The 15,257-nt window shown below is 37.7% G+C and overlaps 2 pseudogenes; both read left to right on the top strand.

Annotated features, from left to right (window-relative positions):
- Positions 1 to 5,748: 5,748 nt before the first annotated feature.
- LOC101440350 (bridging integrator 2 pseudogene) lies at positions 5,749 to 6,610 on the top strand (annotated as a pseudogene).
- Positions 6,611 to 6,754: 144 nt separating this feature from the next.
- On the top strand, positions 6,755 to 7,293 carry LOC139436144 (bridging integrator 2-like; annotated as a pseudogene).
- Positions 7,294 to 15,257: the final 7,964 nt, after the last annotated feature.

Genomic DNA, 15,257 nt, shown 5'->3' with positions numbered 1-15,257 from the left:
GCTATCTCTGGGATCCTGCTTTTTCTTAAAGAGGTCTTTACAAGGGGCTTCATCAGAGAAAATGGAGTATAACACTCTAAAAAGTCCATACCTCCATAAAAGCCATTTTCAAAACTGGAAAAAAAATGTCAGAAAAGTCTTTTTCAATACTCTGGAAACTAATCAAAACAACACAGGGGGTGCTTATTTAAGAAAAAGTGACCAAATGTTACTAGGAATGACAGGTTTTGAGAAATTTTAACTTACCGTAGCCCTATCCCCTACTCTCCTGCTCACCAATAGACTTGAAAAGAACAACAGGCATTCCCTGGGACCAGAGATAGAATAAACCTCATTCACAAAGAAATATACTTATTTGATCTGCCTTGTAGCTTCCTGGAAGACCTGCTCAAAATGCTTGCTTTAATCTCACCTGATTTATAACTTGCCCAGTGCTATAGCTGCTACCCAAGTTAGGGGCATTTGTTGAAAATATTTGCAGGCATATATTTTAATCACTGCTGGCTGAGGTAACAGGTAACAGTTGAAGCAAACAATTGACTAACCAAAAAGTTTGGGAGGAAAGGCCAGGAATGAGATGCTTTGGAGAATAAGAAAATCTCCCACATATTTGTCAATCTAGAAGGCTATGTATGCCTAGAACTGTGCACATGCTCAGGAAAGACCTGAAAAGACACTATGCTTTCACCTAGGGCTGACTTTGAGACTCTGCACAAGCAAGAGATTGAGGATAAGAAAGAGTTCTAAACTGCCTATCTATATGTTGAAGATGTGCCCCAACACACTGTACTGCAAAGACTGGGGGATTTTTTTGATTTCAGATGTTTAAGGAAATCTCTGTTCAATCATTATCTGACCACTAAGCTAACATTACAGAGATTTCAGTGGCCATACACAACAAAAAATACAGGCCTTACAAAATTAGTGTAGAAAAGTCCTTAAACAAACAACAATGACTACAACAAGCAGCAGCAACAACAAATGCTGAGGGAGATAATCTGATTTCCAGAGTTGCCACATTATAATATTCAAGATGTCAAGTTTTCAATAAAAAATTATGAAGCATGAAAAGAAAGAAAATATGGCCCATACATGGAGAAAAATAGAAAATAATAGAAACTTTTCCTGAGGAAGCCCAGACATTGGATTTATGAGAGACTTTAAAATAACTATTTTACATATGCTCAAAGAACTAAAGGAAATCATGAACAAATAACTAATGGAAAGCAGGAGAACAATGTCTCATCAAATAGAGGGTATTAATTTTAAAAATTAGGAATTATATAAAAGAATCAAATAGAAATTCTAGAGCCAGAATAAAACAATAATGGAAATGAAAAATCAATTAGAAGCACTCAGCATCAGATTTGAGCAAGCAGAAGAAAGAATCATAAAACTTGAAGATAGGTTGAAATTATCTAGTCTGAGTAAAAGAAAACAGAATGAAGTAAAATGAACATAGCCTAAGAGATCTGTGGGATGCCATCAAGCATACCACCATATGCATAATGGCAGCCTCAAAAGAAGAGGAGAAATGGACAGAAAGAAAATCTAAATAATTACTGAAAATATTCCAACCTTGATGAAAGATAAATATATACATATACAAGAGCTCAGTGACTTCTAAGTAGGATAAACCACAAGAGCTCCACAAGGAGACACATTATAATAAAACTGTCAAAAGACAAAGACAAAAAGAATTTTGAAAGCAGTAGGAGAGAAGCAACTCCGAATATACAAGGGATACACAAAAAAGATTATCAATTGATGTTTCATCAGAAATTATGGAAGACCAGAAGGCAGTAGGAAGACATAATCAAAGTGCTGAAAGAAAAAATCGTGAACCAATAATTCTATAACTCGAGAAACTATCCTTCAAAAATGGAGGAAAAGAGAAATGCAAATCAAACCCACAATGAGTTTTAATTTCCAACCCACTAGGACGGCTATAATTAAAAATAGAAAATAACAAAGGTTGAAGAGAATATGGAGAAATTGGAACCCTCATACATTACTAGTAGGAATATAGAATGGTTCAGAGGGACGCGGACTTGGCCCAGTGGATAGGGCGTCCGCCTACCACATGGGAGGTCCGCGGATCAAACCTTGGGCCTCCTTGACCTGTGTGGAGCTGGCCCATGTGCAGCACTGATGCACGCAAGGAGTGCCGTGCCACGCAGGGGTGTCCGCCATGTAGGGGAGCCCCAAAGGGAGTGTACCCCTTAAGGAGAGTGGCTCACCGGGAAAGAAAGTGCAGCCTGCCCAGGAATGGCACCGCGCACACGGAGAGCTGACACAGCAAGATGACAGAACAACAGAAAAAAGAAACACAGATTCCCAGTACCGCTGATAAGGATAAAAGTGGTCACAGAAGAACACACAGTGAATGGGGGGGGGGGGGGGGGAGGGCGGGGCGGGGAAGGAGAGAGAAAGAAATAAAAAATAAATCTTTAAAAAAATGGTTCAGATACTGGGGAAAATTGATGAAAACAGTTTGATGGTTCCTTAGAATGTTAAACATAGAAATACCATATGACTCAATCAATTCTACTCCTAGATATACACCAAAATAATTGAAAACTGGTACTCAGTCAAATACATGTACATGTTCCTTCATAACAGCACTATTTACAATAGCCAAAAGGTGGAAAAAGTCCAAATGTTCATCAGTAGATGAATGGATAAACAAATTGTGTTATATACATACAATGGAATATTATTCAGCCATAAACAACAATGAAATACTGATACACGCTACAATGTTGATGAACCTCAAAAAAAGCTAAGAAGACAGACACAAAAGATCATGTATCATGTGATTCTATTTATTTATATGAAATGTTCAGAATAAGTAAATTAAAAAAGACAGAACACAGATTGGTGCTTGCCAGGGGCTTGGGATAGGGGGTTTCCTTTGGGGATGATGAAAATATTTGGAACTAGATAGAGATGGTAGTTGCACAATTGTAAATGTTCTAAATTTTATTGAATTGTTTGCTCTAAAATGGTTAATTTTGTTATGTGAATTTCATCTCAGTTAAAAGAAACACAGAATCCTGTGCTCCACCCCAGACCCCCTGAATAGGCATCTCCAGAAATGGAGTCCAGCCATATGTAGTTTTAAAAGGCCCTAAAGTGATTTGAATGAGCAGGCAGACTTGAGTCACTTTCTTAGAACAGTGGTTCTCAAACTAGAGTGTGCATCAGGAACACTTGTAGGACTTGTTGAAAGCAATTATTGGGCCACTCCATCAGGAATTCTGATTCAACAGGTTGAATCTGGGTTGGATCTCAGAATTTGCATTTCTAACAAGTTCCCAAGTGATACTGATATTGTCGGTCTAGGGACCATACTTTGAAAACCACTCAGAGAAATAAATGTTGATAACTTTTATTGGGAAAAAAACTGAAAGAGAAATTAGGACATTTCTAGATAAACAACAGTGGAAAGAGTTTGTTATTAGCAACCTCAACTACAAGAAATGATAGAGGGAGCCCTTCTACCTGAATTGAAAGGACACTAGAAAATAATTTAAATTCATACAAAGAAATAAAGAATGCCAGCAAAGGTAACTACACAGTTAAATATAAAAGATGGTACTATATTTTTGTTTGTAACTCCTCTTTGTTCCCATCTGATTTAAAAGCCAACTGCTTAGAGCAATAATTATACATATTTTTTGAGAAGACAGTGTACAAAGATGTAGTTTATGAAAATAACAGCATAAGATGGGGTAGACTGAGCTATGTAGGAGCAGTTTTTATATATTATTGTTATTACTTTGTTATTAATCAGATTTAGATTGTTAAAATTGTTCATTTTAATCCCCAGATAAACAAATAAAAAAATAATTGAAAAAATATAGTAAAAGACAAGGGAATTACAATGATACACTAGAAAATATCTATTTAACACACAAAAAAAGAAGCAGTAGTGGAGGAATTGAAGAACAAAAAATATGACATATGTAAGATAAAGAGAAAAATTGCAGAAGTCCTTCCTCATCAGTAATTATATTAAATATAAATGAATTAACCTCTCCAGGCAGAGAATGACAGAATGGAATAAAACAATGATCCAACTATATGCCATCTACAGGAGTCTAATTTTAGATTTAAAGATACAAAAAGGTTAAAAGTTAAAGGATGGAAAAAAATGCCCTATTCAAATAATAACCAAAGGGAAGCTGAAGTGGTTATACTAACATCAGACAAAATATACTGTAAGCAAAAATTATCACAAGAGACACAGAAGGAAATTACATAATAATCAAAGGATCAAGTCATCAAGAAGATTGAATAATTATAACATATATTCACCTAATAACCGAGTCCCCAAATACATGAAACAAAAACTGACAGTTCTAAGTGAAAGACAGTTCAACACTAATAATTGGAGACTTTAATAACCCACTTTCTTTTTTTTAACCAAATATATATTTTAATTATGAATGAATATTATATGTAATTTGTTCTTAGTAATTTTGATTTACATTTATGAACTACTTAACAAATAATTTTATGGTTATTTCATAGTGTAATACTAGTGCTGAATTGTATGATAGCAAACTGTATACTTAGGACACCAGCACAGCTGTGGGACCAAGTTTAATTATTTTGAACAAATTTGAAATAATTTGATATTTCCAAAAGTAAGACAAAATGAAATGTTAAATATTTTCTTGTTATTTTACAATTTGTCATTGTTTTATGTTAAATTTTGTATTATGGGGTGGGCAGTGGTTAAAGTCACAATAATCTTATTAATGCTTAAGACCTTTGAAGGGTTTAAACTAGCCCTGGAGTCTACAATTATTAAACAATAATGTGTGGGATTTTTTTACACAAAATCTCTAAGTAAAACAGAACCATTTTTAGGATTTAGAAAGGAAATCTTTAACAGAATAAATCCATCAGCTTTTAAATTCATCTTCTTTGTACCTGATCTGGGAACAATAGGCTAGTAGTACCCCATATAAAATGAAGTCTAACTTAGGTTCATTTTCTGGCCATGCCGAATTTTACACACTTAATAGAACTAACAATTTGCTTTATGTCGGTATCAATGAAAAAATCTTGAACTATGTGAATAGTAAACTTCAATTCCTAGGGAAATATAGAAAATATGAAGAACCTTAATCTACTAATAGCTTTTAATTTGTGAGTAAATAAAGCCTAATGGTGAAATGCCATCTCTTACAACTAGAAATTAATTATTTGATATTTTCTTAATTTTTTAGTGTTCCTATACACTTTTAAAAATTTATTTTTTATTATTGTCTTTTTAAAAAGAAAAATAGATCACATAAAATGTTACATTAAAAAGCATAAGAGGTTCCCATTCACCTCCCTCCCCCTCTCCTCCACCATCAACATTCCCTTTCATCAGTAAGACACATTCATTGCATTTGGTGAATACACCCTGGAGCACTGCTGCACCACATGAACCATAGATTACATTGTAGTCCACAGTCTCCCCCAGTCCATCCAGTGGCCATAACCCACTTTCAGTGATGGGTAGAACAACTAGACAAAAGATCAGCAATAACCAATCAGTCAAAGAAGAAATCACAAAGGAAATCAGAGAATACTTTGAGATGAAGAAAAATGAAAATACAACATAGGAAAACTTATGGGATGCCATGATAGCAACGCTCAAGGCAAAATGTATAGCTGTATATACCTACATTAAAAAATAAGAAAGATCTCAAATCAATAACGTAAACTTCCACCTTAAGAAACGGGAAAATGGGCACTGCCAGCCTCTTTGCTGAGCAGATGCAGAAGTTCAGCAGGCCTAGAAGAATGTAATGCAGATGGTGGGGAAATAAAACTATGAAAGCCAGTGGTTTGAACAAGGTGCCAACTTCTACCAGCAACAGTCCACAAGCTTTACAAGGACTTGAAAAACTTCCTAACTGCAGTACAAGTGATGCATAAAAGTTCCAAGAGAGTGTCAGAAACTCTTCAGAAGATCTACAGCAGCAAATGGGATGGCCATAAGGAGCTGAATTCAGTTCATAATAGAGGAGAAAATTGCCAAGTGGAGTTGGAAACCCATGACTTTGACAGTACCTGGAATCACCTGGAGACAGTACAAAATGCCAAGGAGAAAGATGAAGCCAGGATGGCCAAGACAAAACAGTTCAACAAAGCCCAGATTGTTTGAAGATATGAACCAAGAACTACCAGGGTTAATTAATTAAAAAAAAAAAAAGAACTACCAGGGGAGCTGCTTATTCTTTACAACAGTCATAAAGGCTGTTATATGATCATCTATCCAAAAATTTCCAACTTGAGGGACATTTTCTACAGGGAGATGAGCTAGCTGAAACACAATCTCTATAAGGTGATTATCAAACCAAAGAAGCAACATTCCAACAAAGTATTTGTGGTGAAGGGACTATTAAACAGTAGCAAATGCTGTTTCATCATCTTGTCCCCAGTTTGAACATCTGTGGTCTCCAGCCCTCTCACCTCACCTACCAGTCCCTCTGCACTTTCTTTGAAGTGTGATAGGGAATGCATCTCAACAACTGAAAAAGAGTTGGCACCTGATCCAGTCCAGGGAGAATCAGAGTCCTTACAAGAGGAAGAAATAGAAGGGTGAAAGGTCAAAGCAAGCTTCTTTAAGGGAAAAGAGCCTCTGCCAGTCTGCAATGACCCAATGCAGGCCCAGTCCTCTCTTACCCTTGAGGGTGGTGATTCCCAGGAGAAAGATTTCCTTTGCTCCCCAGCTCCATCACCAGGCCTAATGTCTTCAGAACAACCTTCATTGACTCTTCCAGAAGTAATCCTCCCAACTCACACCTCAAGTGAAGGATCTGAACAACCGAAAAAGAGAACCTCTATCCTGAGGACCTCATCACCCCTGGTAGTCTTCCTCTACCCAGAGCCACTTCCAGCCCAAGGCCCACCTCAGGAAACATACTCCCCAGACAGCCTCCGAAGTTCCCTTTCTTGGGGGACTGAGACTCCCAGTCTTAGGGCCTCCTTAGTGGCCTCTCCTGTTCCAGAGCCACTATAGAATCCAGTAAGAAATACTGATGCTAGAGAAAAGGAAAGCACCCATAAATTGAACCCAGAAGAACTTTGTACTTCTCTCTGCTTTTTTCAGTGCCTGGTAAGACAGGGAAGATGGAAAACAAGGAAGAGAACATTGACCTTATCTTAGCTGATTCCTCTGAGGGCCAAGGTCTTCAGCTTCATGTTTCTGCTATTCCAAGAGAAAGCAACTTCAGAGCACCTGAGTCACAAGAAGAGTTATCAACAAGTCAAAATGCACAACTCTGATGAGAATCTTCCAAGATGCCCCCGTACCTACACAGAGAAGGTCCCCAGCCAAAAGTATGGGGACCACAAAAGCTATAAATCAGAAAAACACTGGTAAGTGGATGTGTTCCCAAGTGTTTGGGCTTCCACCTAACACATGGGAGGTCCCAGGTCTGTTTCCAGTGCCTCCTGGAGAACGCAAGCTGGCGTGGTGGGCAGGCATAGAGAACTGATGCAACAAGATGATGCAACAAAAGAGACACAACAAGGAAAGACAATGAGAGACACAACAAACCAGGGAGCTAAGGTGGCTCAGGTGACCGAGTGCCTCTCTTCCACATGGGAGGTCCTGGGTTTGGTTTCTGGTGCCTCCTAAAGAGAAGATGAGCAGACACAGAGAGCAGACAGTGACTGCAAACATTGGGGGAGGGGAATAAGCAAATAAAATAAATCTTAAAAAGAAAAAGACATTAGAACCAGCATTAATTTCTAGGTTCTCAGACAAATATGTTTGACTCTAAAGACCTAGCTAATGGAGGCTGAGGAGCAGCCTTATGGGAGGCAGAGAGGGTTACAGCCTGCGAGAAGAGTTTGTTAGATTCAGGGAATATTTAATTCATGTTTTTAGAATTGTTAGACCAATAACCCTATAATATATATATTAATCAAAGTTTGGGGTATAATGACTATAAAAAGAAAAGTATCTGTAGATACAGACATTTGTTCACACAGAGACACATACTTAAAGGATGGTAGACAAATCTGTCTTTATCTTACCACTTATGGTAGACAAATCTGTCTTTGTCTTACCACTTGTTTTGTAAGACATAAAGCCAAAAGAACAGATTTTCAGATTGCTAATTAAAGTATGATTCTGACTATATATGAATTATTTGATGGAGTCGTTCCAGCCCAGCAAACTATTCTCCAATTATGCAAGGTTATTTTATTCTACCTCAGGTTCAGAAAGATTTAGTCACATTACTGAACCTCAACTCATTCTACCTCATACTGTAATGATTTGATGATGCCAAGGGCCACAGTTTCCCTTCCTCAATCCAGATGCTTTACTGCATGTGACCCCACCCCCTGCCTTTGCTTATTAAGCAAATACCCTTGGAAAGTGGTTACATTTTAGAGCAATATCTTGTGTTTATGATATTGTACTTTACGTGAAGAGAAGGACCTGAGCAGGATGGAAGAAGAAATGGAACTCTAAGTGGAGGGAACAGACACAAAGTATAATAATATTGTGGATATGGCATGAAATTTGGAGTCAGAAATCCTGAATTCAAATCCTATCATTTGTTTTCTTTGGAAATAATTCTTAAGACATTAAAAAACTAACTCTTACATTCTGCCACTCTGATATACACACATACAGAAGCACACACTCATTCATCTTTGCCCTTGTTTCTAGATGTGATGGGTGATGATGATACCACTTGCTCATTCATTCAGCAAGGAATTACTGAACTCCTACTCTGTGCCAAACACTGTACTAGGTACAAGAGAAACAAAGATGGAAAAAAGGATCTCTATAGAGACAGTGAAAATGTTGAGAAGGAAGTAAAATCAGCAGAATTTAGTGATGTGTTAGAAGGGAACACATGACGAAGAATGAGATTTTAAGGAATTCTTTTATTTTATGCTTACAAGACTAGAATTTGGTAGTGCAATTCCATGAAATGGTGACTAGAGGAGGAAAAGCATTGTATCAGTTAGGTTTCTCTGGTTGCAAGCAACAAATTGACAAAATTAAGCATTAAAAAGATGTGCTGGAAGGCTATTAGGCAGCTTACAAAGCTGAAAGATCAGCCAGGCCCCAAAAAAGATAAGAACCAGCCCAGGGCTTTGCCAATGGAAGACAGCTTCAGCCACCTTCTGCCATCTTCTGTCACTGTTTCCCCTCCAGACTCAAATTCCCTAAAGAAAGAATCTGACTGGACCTTCTTGCATGATATGCCCATTCTGTGGCCAAAGAAATGGGGAGCTGTGATTAGCACCATTACCATAGTGGGGAAGGCATGTTGGTACCTATGATGTCAGGAGGTAGACCCATGGTTGGCAGAGCAAGGTTAAGGAGGATGGATTACAAAGGGACATGAGGTAACTTTTGAGGGTAATAGAAATGTTCATTATTTTGATTGTGGTTGATAGTTTATTGAGTATATATATATGTCAAATCTTACCAAACAGCGCTTTAAATATGTGCTGGTTTTGGTGCATCAATTATGCCTTGATAAAGCTATAAAAACAAAGAAATCTTAGGTGCCCCCTACAAGCACTGGACACAAAGAGTTTGAGATACTTGTAGGACTTCCCAATGAATGTGGAAATACAAAAGAAAAAAGAAAAGAAAAAGAAAAAGTAACTGGAAAAAGAAGACCAAGCTAAACCTAGAGTTAGCAGAATGAAGGAAGTAAGATTAGAGGGACAATAGAAAAACAACAGAGAATCAACAAAACCAAAAGTTGGTTCCTTGAAAAGATCAGCAAAATTGATAAACTTTTAGGGTGACTGATCAAGAATAAATGAAAAAAGACTCAAAATCTGGAATCAAAGGGGGACAGTACTGCCAATCTTACAGAAACAAAAAGTATTGTAATTACTATCAACAATGTTATGTCAACAAATTAGATAACCTAGATGAAATGGATAAAGTACTATGTGATGGTTAGGTTCATGTGTCAGCTTGGATAGGTTATGGTGTCCAGTTGTTTGGTAAAGCAAGCACTGGCCTGATTGTTACTATGAGGATTTTTCTTGAATAAATCATCACTAAGTTGATTGTACCTATGGTTGATTAAACAATCAACAAAGGAGATTGCCTTCAACAATGACAGAAATCTCATCCAATCAGCTGAAGGCCTTAAAGGGAGAACTGATTATTTCAGCAGTCAGTCTATTTCAGCCAGTCAGCTTTTACTGGGGAATTCATTGAAAACCTTCACTGGAGTTCCCAGTTTATAGATTGTCATATGGAATTTGGACTTTCCAATACTCACAGACGCATGAGCCAATTCCTACAGTATATTATATTATATTATTATATCATATTTTATTTTATTATACATATCTGTTTGGTTCTGTTTCCCTGGAGAATCCTAAGTAACATATCCTATAGACACACAAACTACCAAACTGACAGAAGTAAAATAGAAACTTTAAGCAGACTTATAGCAAGTAAAAATATTGAATAAGTAATCAAAAAACTGTCAGTAAAGAAAAGCCCAGGATAAGATGTCTTTGCTGGTGAATTTTACAAAACATTTAAAGAAGAATGAAAACCAGTCCTTCTCTGTTTTAGTTTGCTAAAGCTGCTGAGAGCAAAATACCATAAATTGGTTGACTTTTATAATAGGAATTTTCTAGAGTAAAAGCTTACAGTTCTGAGGCCACTAAAAAATGTCCAAACTGAGGCATCGGCAGAGGTGCTGTCTCACCAAAGATCAGCTACTGGATCCTGGAATCCTGCCACATGGCAAGGCAAAATGGCAGCTCTGCTAGTCTCTCTCTGTTTTCTCCCCCAGCCTCATTTTCTCCCTGAACTCAACTGTGGGAGATCAGGCACAATGACTTGTCTCTCCCCTCCCCTCTGGGCTTTGTCTCTTTAGCTTTGAACTGCTCCATGATTCCAGCCTCCCACCTCTCTCTCAGCCTCTCAGGGTTTCTCTGTCTTTCTGCAGCTCTGGGCAGTCCTGTAGTCCTCTCTCTCATGACAAGGTAAAATCTGTCTTTAGTGTGTTTCTGCTTTTAGTTCTCAGCTTATGAAAGACTCTGGCAAGAAGGCAGAGACCCAACTTGAGTCATGCCTCATTAATGTAGTCCAAAGGCCCTAAAGTGATCTAATCAAAAGACCCCTTAACTAAGATTTAATGCAATCAAAGGGTCCCACACCCCCAGGAATGGATTAGTTCCAATAAGATGATCTTTTCTGGGATTCACAAAAGCTTCAAACTGTCACACTCTCAAACTCTTCCAAAAACTATGGGCAGCATTGCCCTGAAACCAAAGCCATCACAAGAAAACTACAGACAAATATCCCTTATTGCAAAATTGCTCAACAAAATACTAGCTAACTGCATCCAGCAACATATTAAAAGGATTATTCTCCATGACCAAATGGGATTTATCCCAGGAATGCAAAAGTGGTTCAACATACAAAAATTAATAAATGTAATACTTCATATTAATAAAATAAAGGGTGAGGAAGATCAAATGATCATCTCAATAGATACAGGAAAGGCATTTGGCAAAATCCAACCCCCTTTCATGATAGAAACACTAAAAAAATTAGAAATAGAAGAGAATATCCTCAACTTGACAAAGAAAATCTATGAAAAATCCACAGCAAACATCATAATTAAAGGTGAAAGACTGAATGTTTTTCCTAAGATCAGGAACAGGACAAGAATGACGGCTCTTTCCACTTCTATTTATCATTGTAATGGGTATTCTAGCTAGGACAATTAGGCAAATAAAAAAATAAAATGTACCCCTATTTTAAAAGAAGAATTAAAAATATCACTATTCACAGACGGCTTGATTTTATATATTGAAAAATCTAAAGAATCTGCAAAAAATCTAGCCACACTAATAAATAAGTTCATCAAAGTTGCAGGATACAAGATCGATATACAAAAATTAGTTGCATTTTTATATATTAGCAATGGACAATTTGAAAATGAAATTAAGAAAATGATCCTATTTACAACAGTTAGCAGAAACTAAAATATGTAGGAATAAATTTTAAAAAGATTCAAGAGTTATACACCAAGAACTACAAAACTTGTTGAAAGAAATTAAAGAAAACCCTAAACAAATGAAAAAAGCATTCTATGTTCACGGATTAGAAAACTTAATATTATTAAGATGGCAATACTCTCCAAATTGATCTACAGATGATTCAAGCAATCCCCATCGAATTTCCAACTGTCTTTTTGCATAAATGCTCAAGATGATCCTAAAATACATATGGAAATGCAAAGGCCTCCAAATAGCCATGCAGTCATGAAAAAAGGGAACAAAACTGAAGGACTCTCACTTCCTGATTTAAATCTTATTACAAAGCTACAGTAATAAAAACAGGTACTGATATAAGGACAGATTAATGGAATATATTTGAGATTCCAGAAGTAAACCAATATGTCTACAGTTAACTTGTTAATTGATTTTCCATAAGGGTGCCAAGATCATTCTATGAGGAATGAATTGTCTTTTCAGTGAATGATTATCAGAAAAATGAATAACCATATGCAAAGAAAAAATGAACTTGCTAATCTTCCTCACACAATGTGCCAAAATTAATTAAAAATTGATCAAAGACCTAAATTTAGGAGCTAAAACTATAAATTCTGAGAAGAAAACTGTATTAGTGAGCCAATGGGGTGCTGTTGCAAAATATCAGAAATTGGTTGGTTTTTATAAAGGGTATTTATTTGGGGTAGGAGCTTACAGATACCAGGCCATAAAGCATAATTTACTTCCCTCACCAAAGTCTGTTTGGAACAAGATGGCTGCTGATGGCTGTGAGGGTTCAAGCTTCCTGGGTTCCTACGCTCCTGGGGTTTGCTTTTCTCTAGGTTCAAGGTTCCTTTCTTCCTGGAACTGGCTTCTCTTTCCTCTGGGAGCTTACTTCCTGGGGCTCCAGCTTAAGTCTTCAGTATTAAACTCCATCATCAAAACTCCAACATCAGAAAACCCTAACTCTGTCCTTTGCCATGCCTTTTATCAGTGAGTCCCTACCCACCAAGGGGTGGGGACCCAACACCTTAATTATAACTCAGTCCTGCCCAAGTACAGATCAGATTACTAAATAATCCAATATTTCTTTTTGGAATTCATCAATAATATTAAACTGCTACAAAAACCTAGGTGTAAATCTTTGTGACTTTGGATTACACCATGCTTTCTTAAATATCACATCCAAAAACATAAGCAACAAAATTAACTTGGTTCAATGGATGGGGCATCTGCCTACCACATGGGAGGTCTGGGTTCAAACCCAGGGCCTCCTGACCTGGAGCTGGTCCATGCGCAGAGCTGATGCACGCAAGGAATACTGTGCCACTCAGGGATTACCCCCACATAGGGAAGCCCCACACGCAAGGAGTGTGCCATGTAAGGAGAGCCATCCCATGCGGAAGTCCAGCCTGCCCAGGAGTGGTGCCGCACACGCAGAGAGCTGACACAGTGAGATGACACAATAAAAAGAGATACAGATTCCTGGTGCCTCTGACAAGAGTGCAAGCGGACACAGAGGAGTATGCAGCGGGTGGACACAGACAGCAGATAGCTGTGGGGGGAAGGGGAGATAAATAAATAAATTTTTAAAAAACAAATTGTGGCTTAAAAAAAACAATACTACAATGTGATACTATTTCACACCCACTAGGATGGCTATTATCAAACAAAAATAGAAAACAAGTGTTGATGGGTATGTGAAGAAATAGGAACCATTAAGCATTGCTGGTAGGAAGGTAAACTGGTGCAGTTACTGTAAAAAACATTCAAACATGGAATTACTCTATGACCCCAAAATCCCACACCTAGGTATATACCCAAAAGAACTGAAAGCAGGGACTCAAACAGATACATGTTTGTCAGTGTTCAGAGCAGCATTATTCACAATTGCCAAAAGGTGGAAGTAACCCAAGGGCATAACAACAGATGAAAGGATAAACAAAATGAGGTTTATACAAACAATGCAATATTTTTTTAAGATTTTTAATTTATTTATTATTTCTCTCCCTTCCCGCCCCCCACCCCGGTTGTCTGTTCTCTGTGTCTATTTGCTGCATGTTCTTCTTTGTCCGCTTCTGTTATTGTCAGCCGCATGGGAATCTGTGTTTCTTTTTGTTGCATCATCTTGTGTCAGCTCTTCGTGTGTGTGGTGCCATTCCTGGGCAGGCTGAACTTTCTTTCGTGGCTCTCCTTACGGGGCGCACTCCTTGCGCATGGGGCTCCCCTACACGGGACACCTCTGCATGGCAGGGCACTCCTTGTGTGCATCAGCACTGCGCATGGGTCAGCTCCACACGAGTCAAGGAGGCCCGGGGTTTGAACCGCGGACCTCCCATGTGGTAGACGGACACCCTAACCACTAGGCCAAGTTCACTTCCCAACAATGCAATATTATTCAGCCATAAAAAGTAATGAAGATCAGACACATTCTACAACATGGAAGAACCTTGAAAACATGCTACGTGAAAGAATCCAGACAAAAAAAGGACAGATATTGTATGAATCCACTTACATGAATTCTCTAGAATAAACAAAGTAATAGAGACAGAAAGTAGACTAGAAGTTACCAGAGGCTGAGGGGATGGAAGAATGAGGAGTTATTGCTTAATGGTAACAGTATTTCTATTTGGGATGATGAAAAATTCTGGAAGTACATAGTGTTAACAGCTGTACAACATTGTGAATGTACTTAATACTACTGAATTGTACACTTAAAATAGCTAAAACAATAAATTTATGTCATGTGTGTTTTACCACATATACACACACACAAAACTAAACCTAGAGTCACCAGCAATTCCACTCCTAGGTATATACCCAAGAGAACTGAAAAGATATATTCACAGAAAAACTTGTGGGAATATTCACAATAGCCTCAAAGTGGAAACTACCTAACTGGCCATCAACTTATGAACTGATAAATAATGTATGACTTATCCATATGTGGCAGTTTGAGATTATTTTATGAATCCCAAAAAGTGAAAGATTATCTTTGTAAACTCATCTATTCTTCTGGGTATGATACCCTTTGATTGCATTAAGTTCAGCTGAGATGTCTTTGATTAGCTTACCTAAGATTAAGGCTTTTGATTCAACTACATCAACTACAGGCTGAGTTCCTACCCTCTTGCTGGGTCTGATATAAACAGTCACTCAGACAGATGCACAGGAAGAGAAAAGTTCTGTCATTTTTGATCCTGCCATGTGACAGAAAGGAGAAGGCTCAAACAGCCTGAGGC

Source organism: Dasypus novemcinctus, chromosome X (assembly GCF_030445035.2).
Source record: "Dasypus novemcinctus isolate mDasNov1 chromosome X, mDasNov1.1.hap2, whole genome shotgun sequence".
Classification (NCBI taxonomy): domain Eukaryota; kingdom Metazoa; phylum Chordata; class Mammalia; order Cingulata; family Dasypodidae; genus Dasypus; species Dasypus novemcinctus.
Note: the sequence above shows the minus strand (reverse complement) of the source record. Positions and strands in the feature narration are given on the sequence as shown.